General features: G+C 37.3%; 1 protein-coding gene across 23 annotated transcripts in view; it reads left to right on the forward strand.

Moving 5' to 3' along the window:
* The window catches only part of BAZ2B (bromodomain adjacent to zinc finger domain 2B), a 343,885-nt gene that overhangs the window by 48,918 nt on the left and 280,696 nt on the right, over positions 1–14,271 (forward strand). For all 23 annotated transcript variants that reach the window (XR_004441758.1, XM_033231361.1, XM_033231356.1 and 20 more), the window contains exon 2: positions 12,713–12,755. The gene's annotated coding sequence lies outside the window, so the exon portion shown is untranslated. The remainder of the gene's footprint in view (positions 1–12,712; positions 12,756–14,271) is intronic.

Raw genomic sequence — 14,271 nt, forward strand, 5'->3', positions numbered from 1 at the left:
CCTGAGTAGCTGGGACTACAGGCGCCCGCCACCTCGCCCGGCTCGTTTTTGTATTTTTAGTAGAGATGGGGTTTCACCGTGTTAGGCAGGATGGTCTCGATCTCCTGACCTCGTGATCCGCCCATCTCGGCCTCCCAAAGTGCTGGGATTACAGGCTTGAGCCACCGCGCCCGGCCAACAATATGATTTTCTATGGACATCAGCTGTTCATTAGCTAGGCAATACATCTGATGGGTGAGGAGGAAGAGAATTCACCAGAGACAGATGAAGGAATGGAGAGTGACTGCTTAATTGGTATCGTGTTTCTTTTGGGAATGATAAAATGTTCTGGAATTAGATAGTGGTTATGGTTGCACAACATTGTGAATGTACTAAAACCTCTGAATTGTACACTTTCCAGAGATTAAATTGGTGAATTTTATCTCAAAAAAATTTATTGTGATTTTTATTTTTAGTTATTTTTAGTTATTTAAGACTGAGTCTCACTCTTTCCCCAGGCTGGAGTGCAGTGGCACAATCTGGCTCACAGCAACCTCCGCCTCCTGGCTTCAAGCAATTCTCCTGCCTCAGCCTCCCAAGCAGCTGGGACTACAGGTGCGTGCCACCATGCCCAGCTAATTTTTGTATTTTTAGTAGAGATGGGGTTTCACCATGTTGGTCAGTATAGTCTCAGTCTCTTGACATCGTGATCTGCTGGCCTCGGCCTCCCAAAGTGCTGGGATTACAGGCGTGAGCTACCACGCCCAGCCTGATTTTTAAATTGTAATATTGTAGGGAGGAATACCTGAAACATGGGGAATACTGTTACTCCGGATATTTCAAACGCGTCCTGGAATTAAAATAATGTGCAACATTCTCAAACCCTCTTATTTTAGCTGCCAAAATGCCCAAGCAATATGCCATGACGAATTCTGAAAGATGTTAAAGAAATAGTCCTACAAAACACATTGAATTTATTCCTGGAGTATTTTATTATTATTATTATTATTATACTTTAAGTTCTAGGGTACATGTGAACAACGTGCAGGTTCATTACATGTGTATACTTGTGCCATGTTGGTGTGCTGCACCCATCAACTCGTCATTTACATCAGGTGTAACTCCCAATGCCATCCCTCCCCCCTCCCCCCTCCCCATAATAGGCCCCAGTATGTGATGTTCCCCTTCCAGAGTCCAAGTGATCTCACTGTTCAATTCCCACCTATGAGTGAGAACATGCGGTGTTTGGTTTTCTGTTCTTGCAATAGTTTGCTGAGAATGATGGTTTCCAGCTGCATCCATGTCCCTACAAAGGACACGAACTCATCCTTTTTTATGGCTGCATAGTATTCCGTGGTGTATATGTGCCACATTTTCTTTACTGGAGTATTTTTGACAATTCAGTAGAATGACTTACCTCAGGTCTCAGTAACAAAAAACTGTGCTTCTTTCAAGAAAATGATTTATTTTTACCTTATGAATACTGTAAGTGGTAAAAACAAATAAAAGCTGTATATGACAGCCATTTGTTCTTTGCACTGATGACCAGGAAACTAAAAGCCATGTATTTATAGGTCTCCCCAGTAACAAAGTCTACAGGGTCTTGTTAAATGATTTTTTTTCTTTTTTTCTTTGAGACTGGGTCTCGCTCTGTCTTCCAGGCTGGAGTGCAGTGGCGCTATCTCGGCTCACTGCAACCTCTGCCTCCTGGGTTCAAGTGATTCTCCTGCCTCAGCCTCCCAAGTAGCTGGGACTACAGGCACACACCACCACGCCTGGCAAATTTTTGTATTTTTAGTAGAAACAAGGTCTCATCATGTTGGCCAGGATGGTCTGAAATTCCTGACCTCAGGTGATCCACTTGCCTTGGCTTCCCAAAGTGCTGGGATTATAGGTATTAGCCACCACGCCTGGCCCCTGATTGCATTTTTAATTCCACCGTTATTCTTAACCTCATCCTATTTTTCTTTCTCCATTTCCTTAGTTTGCATTTTATTCTGTATATTATGTACCTTAGTATTTTACCTCACATCTTATTTTAGAACAGTAAAAGATACAAAATTGCAAAAGGTTTAAAAGGATCTTATAATTAGAGGGGGGAAAGTTAAAAATGCAAATGTGTGAGTAACTTATCTATATTACACAAATATGTAATTAGTAGTCTTTCTAACTTTCAAATTCTTAACTTTTTTAAGGAGACAAGAGAACAAGTGGTAAATAGTTAAATAAGCAAAGGGAAGGGTACGCTGGAGATAAGGAAAATTTGTGTAAATGATTGATACATAAATGGCCTCCTGTTAGGTGGTGAATTATAGAATTCAGGGATAATGAAAATTCAAAAATGGAAATGGGTCAATACTGCAGAGGGAGAAGGGGAAGCACAGTGGAGATGTTTTCTTAAATTGCTGGCTTTGCTTTTTGTCTAAGGTTGATTCAGTCTAAATCCAACTGGGGTTAATTAAATCAAAGGCTGTACATGACATTTTTATACTGTGCAACTGCACGTATATAGCTTAGAAGGACATGGCTGTCACATCATAAGATATGTCAACATTGCCGGGTGTGGTGGGTCACACCTGTAATCCCAGCACTTTGGGAGGCTGAGGTGGGCGAATCACCTGAGGTCAGGAGTTCGAGACCAGCCTGACCAACATGGAGAAACCCCATCTCTAATAAAAATACAATCTCAACTACTTGGAAGGCTGAGGCAGGAGAATCGCTTGAACCCGGGAGGCAGAGGTTGCTGTGAACCCAGATCGAGCCATTGCACTCCAGCCTGGGCAACAAGAGCAAAACTCTGTCTCAAAAAAAAAAAAAAAAAGTGTCAACATTGCTTTATGTAATATTTTTAACATGGCAGCCTATTACAAAATAATATTGTTTCTAAATGATTTTTTAATTATCTATTTGTGGTATTTCCCTTCATGATTTTCAATATAGTTTCCATAGAATCCTTCATTTAGTTTCATGTCTTATATTTATTACCTTTGTATTTCCAGCAGCAAGGACAGATATAAGCTTTCTTTCTTTTTCTTTTCTTTTTTTTTTTTTTTTGAGACAGAGTCCCACTCTGTTGCCCAGGCTGGAATGCAGTGGTGCAATCTCAGCTCACTGCAACCTTGCCCTCCCGGGTTCAAGCGATTCTCCTGCCTCAGCCTCCCAACTAGCTGGGAATACAGGCGCACACCACAACGTCTGGCTAATTTTTGTATTTTTGGTAGAGATGGGGTTTCACCATATTGGTCAAGCTGGTCTTGAACTCCTGACCTCGTGATCCGCCTGCCTCTGCCTCCCAAAGGTCTGGGATTACAGGTGTGAACCACCATGTCTGGCCTTAAGCGTTTATTAGATGCTTAGTAATCACTGATTTTGCTTCTGCAATTTTTGCCATCATTTTTTCTCTCTCTCGATCATCTCATCAGCATATGTGTTATACTGTCTCTCATTTTAATACAAAAATAACTTTGAAGACTCCACTCCCCCTCCAGGTATAGTACCATTTCTTTTCACCCTTCAGAGCAAAACTCCGTCAGAGTTTTCCATATATGCTTCTTTCATATCCTCATCTCACTTTCTCTGCTTTTTACTGTATTCATTCTTTTGTCTTTACCACTTCACTGACAACATTCTTGTCATGGACACCAGTGAAATTTATCTTGAGGCCGGCATGGTGGCTCACGCCTATAATCCCAGCACTTTGGGAGACCGAGGCAGGTGGATCATCTGAGGTCAGCAGTTCGAGACCAGCATGGCCAACATGGTTAAACTCCATCTTTACTAAAATTACAAAAATTAGCTGGGTGTGGTGGTGCACACCTCTAATCCCAGCTACTCGAGAGGCTGAGGCAGGAGAATCACTTGAACCCACAAGGCAGAGGTTGCAATGAGCCGAGATCGTGCCACTTCACTCCAGCTTGGGTGACAGAGTGAGATTCTGCCTCAAAAAATAATTTATCTTGCTAAATCCAGTGGTCATTTCTCAGCCCTCATGTTGTTTTCCTGGCAGCATTTGTCACACTTTGTCATGTTGTCTTTCCTGAAACTCTTTACTTGAGTACTTAACTTTGTTAAGATCACACTCTTGGTTCCTTACTGCTATTACCACTACCACCACCAGCAATCCTATTCCTATCCCATTGTTCTTTATCTCAAAATTTGGCAATGTCATTTACTCAGTTGACCTCACCAAAACCTTGGAATCATCCTTAATTATGTTGGGTTTTTTTTTTCTTGTTTAGTCATCAGCAACCAAATACAAAAAATAATTACTTTTTTCACCACCAATATGGCTACCACGATAGTCTTCTTTTTTCTACCTGAGTTACTATAGTTGCTCAACTGGTCACTGTGTTTTGATTCTCCTTTCTGTCCCATATCCCCAAGATTATTCCATATGCAGTGGCTAGAGTGTTGTTGGTTTTTCTTTTTTAATCAAATCACATCATTCCCTTAGTCATAACATCCCATATGGCTTTCAGCACATGTGGAATAATATCTAGAGTATTTACTGTTGCTTTCCAGGCCTTCTATGGCCTCTGCCTTGCTCTCCTACCCCCTATCTTACTCTGCACTAGCCCTGGGCATTCTTGTCATTTTTTGAAAACACCAGGCCTTTTCCCCTCAGGGCTTTGGCACTTCTGTTCTATCTGGAGTCTTCCTTTTTACTTCATTCTCAGGGTAATTATCTTCTCAGAGATATATCCTTGCCATCATTTCATCTCTTTACCTTTCAGTGTAGTACTTATCACTATAAGAAGGCTAGTGTGCAAAAATGATATTGTAGGTCTCTACTGCGAAAATGTCACTTCTATGAAGCAGAGACTTTGTCTTGTTCACTGCTATACTCCCAGGTCTAACACAGTGTCTGCCACATTGAAATCATTTGATAAATATTTACTGAATGAACAAAAGAATGATTTGATTCATGTCTTAATGAGTGAATCAGAAAATGTTAAAATTGGATTGTGATTCATATTCTGATTTTCACACTTGTTGTTTTTTTTAATTGTGGTAAAATATACATAACATTAAATTTACCATTTTAGCCATTTTAAAGTGTATTCAGTGGCATTAAGTAATTCATTCATATTGCTGCACAACCATTACTTTTTTCATCTTCTCAAACTGAAACTCTGTACCCATTTAATAACTCCCACTCCTACTTCCCCTAGTCCTTGGTAGTTATCATTTTACTTTCTGTCTCTATGAATTTGACTATTCTGGGTACCGCATATATGTAGAATCATACTGTATTCGTCCTTGACTGGCTTATTTTACTTAGCATATAATGTCTTTAAGGTTCATCCGTGTTGTTGCTGTTAAATATTTTTAAGTGACATTTTTCACCAAGTACATATAAATTAATTGTATGTATGCCTTACACCCCTCTTTCATCCGTGACCCTCAAAAAATGTTATAAATGTAATTAACTAAACTTCACAATATCCCTTGTGAAGTCGATAATTACAGTATTGCAAACTGAAGAAGTACTGATAGATTGCCTAAAGTACATAATGAATATATGCCAAAATTCTGAGTAAGGAGCAGGGTTATGTAGTCCCTGTTGAAAACATTAGACCAAATTTTTTGTTTGTGATGAAATTATTCTAAGTTCTAGGAAAAACCAAGAGCAGTAATCATTATTTAATTTCTCTAAATATTCATAGCAGTGTTCTTTGAATAAAAGAGTAAAATACATATTTTCTGAAACTTAATATTTATTAGTGATAACTTTAGTTATTTGATCTGACTAAATATTTCTTTGACCTCTGTATTATTAGAGTGCATGATTATTTTTCCAGTCTTCACAGCCATAGTCTGAAACTGATTTTTGAAGGTGTGGGTTGGGATAGCATCATGTCTGTTCTTTAGCTATGGTGCTTGGAAACTTTATAAAACTGTTACCTTATGTTTGTCTTGATTGCTGGCTTATTCGAGTGATATTTTTGTAAAACAGCAATCTTGTGAGGGTCAAATTATCTGTCAATTTGGCATTTGTGGGCAGGACCAAAATGGACTCTAATTTTGATATAAAAAACTAAAAATTTCTTTAATCAGACAATGTGCTTTAACTTAATATTAATTCCTAAAGGTTTAACGTAAAGCTCTCTGTGGGTTGCTACAATTTGAATTGAATTCCCTAAAAACTTATAGTTGGAGAAATAAAAGTATATATAACTAAAACAACACATAGTTTTTCTCAAATGAAACTTCATTATATTACTTCACCCAAGTGATTGGTTCACTTTTGGATATTGTGTATATATTAACCTCAAGAATGTTTCAATAGCAGTTGGCAGTGCTACTACCTCCTTCCTCTACTGGAAGCCCATTTGTGGCTCTAAAATGGAAACTTAAGAGGGAGTGAGTAAAGATGTTGAGAAGTGCTAACCAATCTTGAAAGAATAGAGTGGTAAAGTGTGGAAAAACAGGCAGCTTATGTGTGTGTGTGTTTTTAAATTTACCAAGTCTAATAGCCAGTTGTGCTTCATTTCTGTGGTTTTTTATCACCAGCAAAACAATGAAGTTGTCATCTCAGCTCTCACTAAACTTCATATAATAAGGCTTTTGTCAGCTGTCTGAAAATTTTGTGATTCAACCTATGGAAATTATACCTTTTTTTAGAGAAGTTTCAGTCACACAGAACAATAAAGACAAGTGATGCAAATGAAGAATGTAATGCTTTTTGATGGAATGCCAGTTTTTTGCAGAAAGGATAGTGTAATTATTGATACCTCTTAGTAATTTATGGAAATGCAAATTTAGTTTCAGTCATAATAGTACAGGAGAAAACAAAGTAAAGCAATTCTGCCCAGCTGACCAGTGTAAAGCAAATTGCAGCTTTTAAATACCAAGCAATAATGATGCAATCTGAAGAGGTTAAAAACTCAGTTCTCCAAAACCCAAGATTCGTTTCCCACAGAAGCTCTATTATACATTAAAGATTCTATGGTAAAATAAACCCATTTCCCCAAACATAAATTTGAAAGACATTTGAAGATGTAAGAATTTCTCTCCCCCAACTTGGAGCAGTTTTATTGAAATGTACATATCCTACCAAATAGAATTGAGGTTTTCTTTTTCCAGTTATAAAAAATGGAGAAAACAATTTTTCAGATATTTAGGAACACCATTTACGGTTCAGTCCAGATATGGTTTCTGAAATACATAGTAGTACCATCTGGTATGGTAGCCATAAGCCACATGTGGCTTTTAAATTTGAGTAATTAAAACTAAATAATATTTAAAAGTTAGTTCCTTAGTAATACCAGCAATATTACAAGTGCTCAGTAGCCACATTTCGCTATAGGCTACTGTCTTAGTTGCGATGAAGGAATACTTAAAGCTGTGTAGTTTATAAAGAAAAGAGGTTTATTAAGCTAACAGTTCTGCAGGCTGTACAAGAGGCATGGTGCTGTCATCAGCTCAGCTTCTAGTGAAGGCTGCATCAAAATATGGTGGAGAACGTCAAAGGGGAAGCTGGCATGGGTGAGAGGGACCAAACCCAAAGGTGTCTTGGCTTTATAACAACTCATTCTCACAGGAACTAACCCATTCCCTAGAGAACCAATCAAGTCTTCAAGCAAGAACTCACTCATTACTGCCAGAGCAGCACAAAACCATTCATGAGGGATCCACCCCCATGACCCGAACACCCTACCTTATGCCCCACTTTCCTGCAATATCACACTGGGGATAAAATTTCAACCTGAGATTTGGTGGGTACAAACAAACCATATCCAAATCATAGCAGGTATATATTGGACAGCATAGGCACTGAACATTCCCTTCATCGCAGAAAGTTCTGTTGCACAACCCTGGATAGATCACATTGTCACCAGTTTCCCAGTATATAATTTTCTATTATTTTCAAGTTTTCTTCCCTTCCTGCCAAAAAAGTATTGCTTATATCCTAAGCCTGTGATTTTTTTTCCCTACTGAATAATAATCTTCAAATTTAAAAAGTCAGTATTTGAAATGATTAGCAAGTTAGGGTTTTAGCCGGGCGTGATGGCTCATGCCTGTAATCCCAGCACTTTGGGAGGCCAAGGCGGGTGGATCATGAGGTCAGGAGTTTGAGACCAGCCTGGCCAAGATGGGAAACCCCGTCTCTACTAAAAGCACAAAAATTAGCCGGGTGTGGTGGCAGACACGTGTAATCCCAGCTACTCAGGAGGGTGAGGCAGGAGAATCGCTTGAACCTGGGAGGCGGAGATTGCAGTGAGCCGAGATCACGCCACTGCCCTCTAGCCTGAGTGACAGAGCAAGATTCCATCTCAAAGAAAAAGAAAAAAAAAAAAAGTTGTTCTATAAAAATTTTGTTAAACCTTAAAAATAAATGCCAAAATATGTACAGTTGACACTTTAAAGAGAGAATGATATAGACAGTCCTTAACTTCTCCATGTCCATGGTCTATAATCTAAGATAACAACACTGATACAGTCTACAAATAGCACATGATTTGTGAGATTATTTTTCCTATATAAATTTTGGAAATAATTTTTTTATTGTATAACCATACCTTGAAAAGAGCATAGAGCACACAAAAAATTCAACCTGATATATAAATGAATGATTAAATATTTTGTGTTGATTACAAACAAATTTCAGGATTAATCAGCATTACTTCTGTGTTAAGATTGAGTGAAGTGAGAAAAAGCAGATAGATATTCTATTCATTTATTTCGTTGATTCCTTTTACTGAGGTAGGTATGGATGAATGTCCATCCTTTGTAGGTATGTAGTATTGTAGGTATCCATAGTTTGTAGGTATGTAGTATTGTCAAGGAAAGGTTAAAACTTGAGTATGTTAAAATTGAGTACATAAAGAAAGACTTTGTTTTGGGGCAAAGCATGAAGAAAAATATAGTACATGCTGATTGCTAGAAAAATACTCATAGAATTGCATATCATGACTTAAAATTCTTTTCCCACATTGGTAGGTGGGTAATATTTGTAGATGTTTTCTGGGGGTTAATATTATTGAGATTTTTCTCTATGCATATTTACTAAAACAGTGACTTGTAGAGAAATAGCACATAACCAATACATTAGTTGAATTATGTTTTCATAAAATGTAACATTACTTTTTATATGTGTAATTTGAATACATTTCTTAGTTTTGAAATGATTTGAAAGAATTACCTTTTGCTCGTAAAAGCCACTTAGGATTTTTATGAGCAGCTTTAAGATTAGTCTGGCTTCATCCTCTAGTGTCGTTCTAATTTCACGTGTTTTTTTCCTCATGCAATTGCAAGTACCTAGTGAGTCATGTATAAAAATTGCTATCATGAGGAAGGAATGCCTTTACTAGTTTTTTATCCTATGAGCTTTAGTACTTTAAATAAACTGTATGTATTTTAACTGTAGATCTATCCTTAATTAACTTAAAATTTTTCCAAAAAATCAAAAGTAAAATGGAATTTATCTTTTATTCAGATATGCATAGTTTGAGTGTGACTGTTTACAATAGTTGTAATACCTGTTTTGAATCACAGGGTTTTATAGAAGTAGTTTTTTCCTTCACAAGACTTCTTGTATTGACTCTGTTACCATCAAAAGACTTATTTTTGCGTTGATTAAAGTTGAGAGCTTAATGTTAGGCAAGTAGGTCCTTGAAAGCAGTTTTTTGGATACAGAGAGAATAATGTATTTTATCTATGTGGCCACCTTCTTTTTTTTTTTTTTTCTTTTAGACAGGGTTACTCCTTCACCCAAGATAGAGTGCAATAGTACCATCAGAGATCGCTGCAGCCTTGACCTCCCTGCCAGGCTCAGGTCATCCTCCTACCTCAGACTCATGAGTAGCTGGGTGGGACTACAGGCATGTGCCACCATGCCTTGCCAATTTTTCTATGTTTTGTAGAGAGAGGGTTTCACCATGTTGCCCAGGCCGGTTTTGAACTCATGGGCTCAAGTGATCTGCTTGCCTCAGCCTCCCAAAGTGCTGGGATTACAGGCGTGAACCACCCGCGCCTGTAACTGCCTTCTAATCTGATTTGGTATGATAGGGGTAGAGAAGGTTAGTTTAGAGAGAATGTTTCCTGTCTTATCTTCTTTACCCCTCTAACATTTTTACCCCTCTAAAACTGTTCAATATGTTTTCCTCTTTGGAAATCTTTCTTCATGTGCCTTTATTCATTGTATTTTCTATGTCTGTACTTCTTGAACTTAAACAAAACAAAAAACCCTGCAATTCCACTTCTCTTATTTCCCATGGGCCCTACTTACAGGTCTCTGCCAAATTGTGCTGGCTGTTCTGTTTTTTCTCCATATTCCCTTGGTGAACTCACCCACAGTCTTGGCTTGAACTGCACTTTTATGTAACTGATTTTCAAATCTTGGACTCTTCTAAATTTCTACCTGCTGGTGGGAATTATCTTCATTTGAATGGCCTGTGGTAACACTGGCCTGTCCTACTGTTCTAAACAAAGGTCACCCCACCCTACCACTGCAGATTTCTTTCATTATGTTAGTGGGAACCTTTAAAGTAATCTTTCACTCTTTTGCTATCCTTGTTCCTAATACTTAATTTATCATGAAGCCCTCTGGTTTCACCATTTAAGATTTGGGTTTCCCATTCCCTCTGCGTTTTCTTATCTTCACTATCCAGACCCTCATTATCGTACACCTTTAATTCACTACCCCTGCTTTCCCATCACCCCCTGCCTTGCTTTTTTTTTTAGGCTTTCCAAATGCTTCTTGCAGTGACTTAAAAACGCATACCAAGTTGTTATGGCATATTTTCTTTAAATAGGTAGTAATTCTTGCAAGAGTTTTTACTTAAACTTTCTTTTGGCTCCTTTGTAGCTCTTGACATAATGCTGGATGCAGTAGGAACTTGATAAGTACTTGTTCACTCATTCATTCAGCAGCTAATTAGCTATTGGGTTCCAGGTACTATATCTTCCTTCAGGAAGTTAAAGCTGACAACAGCCTCTGGTGGTAAAGAAAGGCCTCTCTGAGGAGGCGGCGTTTGTTATGAGACCTGATTGAAGTGAGAAAACCAGTCCTATGAAGAGGGCAGAGGGAAGAGCAAGTGTCAAGACCCTGAAGTGGAACAAATTTGATATGTTTGGGGATTATCAAAAGGGTGCTTGTGACTGGAACATGGTAGAAACAGGAAATGCAGTCAGGGCACAAGGTAACAGAGGGCCTATGAGGTCATGATAGTAAGCATTGTGGGTTTTATTCTAAGAGCTGCTAAAGCCATTGTACGGTTTTGAATAAGGGAATGATGTGATTTGATTTACTTGCTTTAAGAACAGATGTAGATACTTGAGACCGGGAGTTTGAGACCAGCCTGGGCAACATGGTGAGACGCTGTCTCTCCAGAAAAAAAAAAAAGAAAGAAAGAAAAAAATTAGCAAGGTGTAGTGACACACACCTGTAGTCCCAGCTACCCAGGAAGCTGAGGCAGGAAAAAAAAAAAAAAAAAAAAACTAGAAATAGGGAGGCTATAATCGTAATATAGGAGAGCCAGTAATCATGAACTAGTAAGGTAACTAGCAGTAATAGTTTTTGAATTAAGGACAAAGTGAGGAAGAGTAGTTGGTAGGGTGGACTAGGTGAAAGGTCAGAGGTAAAAGAGAAACCAGGAAAAGCTGTTCTTTGTGTTTAGTAAAGTCATGTATCATTTCTAAATTCTGTTTTCCTGGAGTCTATAATAAGGAATATCTCTTTCCTGCCCCTTTAAAGGAATCATTATGAGGATCTGATGAAATAACACCTGAAAGCCCATTAAGAACCTTAAAATGCCATAACCATGTTGTCACTTTTTAACACTAAACGTTTAAGGGCTTATCTCAAATTAGACTTGTTAATAAAGAAATTTCCAGGCCGGGTGCGGTGGTTCTTGTCTGTAATCCCAGCACTTTGGGAGGTCAAAGTAGGTGGATCACTTGAGGCCAGGAGTTCGAGACCAGGCTGGCCAACATAGTGAAACCCTGTCTCTACTAAATATACAAAAAGTTAGCTGGGTGTGGTGGCGCACACTTGTAGTCCCAGCTACACAGGAGGCTGAGGCACAAGAATCGCTTGAACCCATGAGGCAGAGGTTGCAGGGAGCCAAGATCGCACCACTACACTCTAGCCTGGGTGAGAGTGAGACCCTGTCTTGAAAAAACGACAACAAAATTCCAGAAATTTAGATTTCACAGGGATAAACTTGAAGCCATTTATAGCTTAGGAAATATTTTTTTCCTCTTCTGAATTATTCCCAGTGATATTTTCAATCTTTTGATAATTTTGTCACTATTCATAAACATTAGCATGTGGTAATGTCTCCAGTATTAAGTAGATGACATTTTGGTTCTCATCTGTACTGATAATCATAGACAGAAAAGTATTTATAAATAATACCTAACTGTCTTCAGTTTGTGACATATTTAAGATATTGTTTTGCTCTTCTTAGTACATAATTTGAAGACAAATAAAACTTGTAACCCAAATGCCCTATAGTTTATTTTTTGATATGTTATGTTCACCCTAGGGTGTTGGTGATTATAAACAAAAACATGACCTGCCATACTATAATAAATAATGATCTATAAATAAACTCCAGTCCTTTTATGCTTATTTTTGTCATGCTAATTATATGGACCCTGATACTGTGGGTTAATTTCAGTATGACTTATGGCATCAAGAAAGACACAAATTTTGAACAAACTTTTTAGTTTCTGAAATTTCTTAAGTATGCTTCAGCTGATTGCTAATTCTGTTTTCCTATTGCAGGTTTTTCAACAGTGATGTCACAAGATTGACCACATTGATCACAGTAAGACCAAAATGATAGTTAAGCTTTTAAGGAAGTTTGGTTTTCTCTGAGAATGAGAATTGACTTAGAAAACATTTATAATTTGAAATTATTATTTCTTTTGCTAGCCAGTTGAATGTTAACATTTTAAATGAATCATATTTTATATTTCTAGCTAGTTATTTAAATACTTTTAAAATATTGCTTTAAAGGATTTAAAAAACATTTAAAATGAAAATTACTTTTAATTTACAACTGAAATTATAGGCCTAAATATACTAAATTATTTCAGTGTGAGTTAAACTCTGAATGTCATCTGTTTTGAGTTTTTATTTTTACTAAAAAATGGCAGAGAGGTTAAGGTGAGTCCACATTAGGAAATACATATAAAAGTAAATTACTTGAGATTGTAATGAATTATTAAGGAAAGATTATGAAAATGTAGCCTTGGTAGGCTGGGCGTGGTGGCTCACGCCTGTAATCCCAGCACTTTGGGAGGCTGAGGTGGGTGGATCACCTGAGGTCAGGAGTTTGAGACTAGCCTGGCCAACATGGCAAAACCCCGTCTCTACTAAAATACAAAAATAGCCGGGCATGGTGGCACACACCTGTAATCCCAGCTACTCGGGAGGCTGAGGCAGGAGAATCACTTGAACCCGGGAGGTGGAGGTTGCAGTGAGCTGAGATTGTGCCACTGCACTCCAACCTGGGCAATAGAGAGACTTGGTCTAAAAATATATATATATATACACACACACACACACACACACACACACACACACACCCCACATATATATAGCCTTGGTAGAGTTTTTAGGTATCTTGCTTAAATTTTTTATTGATATTTATAGGATTTGTAGAGTCTTCCAGATATGGAGAGTTTTTTGATAAAGATGGTTCTCTTAAGGAACTAATACTTTTAAATTTTAAGTGTTGATTTCTGTTGTGTATAAGGGCATATATTACCTAAAGAAAAACTTTACCAGGGCCTTTATCCACATGAGAAAATTCTAAGTGATAAAATCTGAATTACAATCATGAACTTTATATCATTTTTAAAAAATTCTCTTAAATAACAGATAAATTTGTACTAAATTATTTACTCCATGATCCTGCTGCTTCTTTAACTCTGTTTTAATTTAACTCATTAAATCCAGAAGCATTAATTATTAGAAGTATAAATTCACATATAGATAATGTTTGTATTTATGTTCAATTTTTTTTTTTAAACTGGTTCATTTGTTAAGTTTAACATTTTGCAGAGGCTAGAGAGAAATTTTATTTTTAAAGGATTTATCATCATAATTTTGTCTACTAATACTTACAGCGTATTTATTCATTTTCCTAAGGCAGCATTTTAGCTTTCTTTGATTTATAGCTCTTTCCTTGTTTGTTTTTTCTTAATTAGAACTTTATTGCCCTAACTGAATATTTTATAAGAAAATATTGACATATTTCTATAGAAACCTTCTGTTCAGCATCTAGTGCTTTACAACCAAAGAAGTTAACTTTAGCATTAAATGAAACCTTTTTAAAA

This window comes from Trachypithecus francoisi, unplaced genomic scaffold, assembly GCF_009764315.1.
Source record: "Trachypithecus francoisi isolate TF-2019V2 unplaced genomic scaffold, Tfra_2.0 Lachesis_group13, whole genome shotgun sequence".
Taxonomy (NCBI): Eukaryota; Metazoa; Chordata; class Mammalia; order Primates; family Cercopithecidae; genus Trachypithecus; species Trachypithecus francoisi.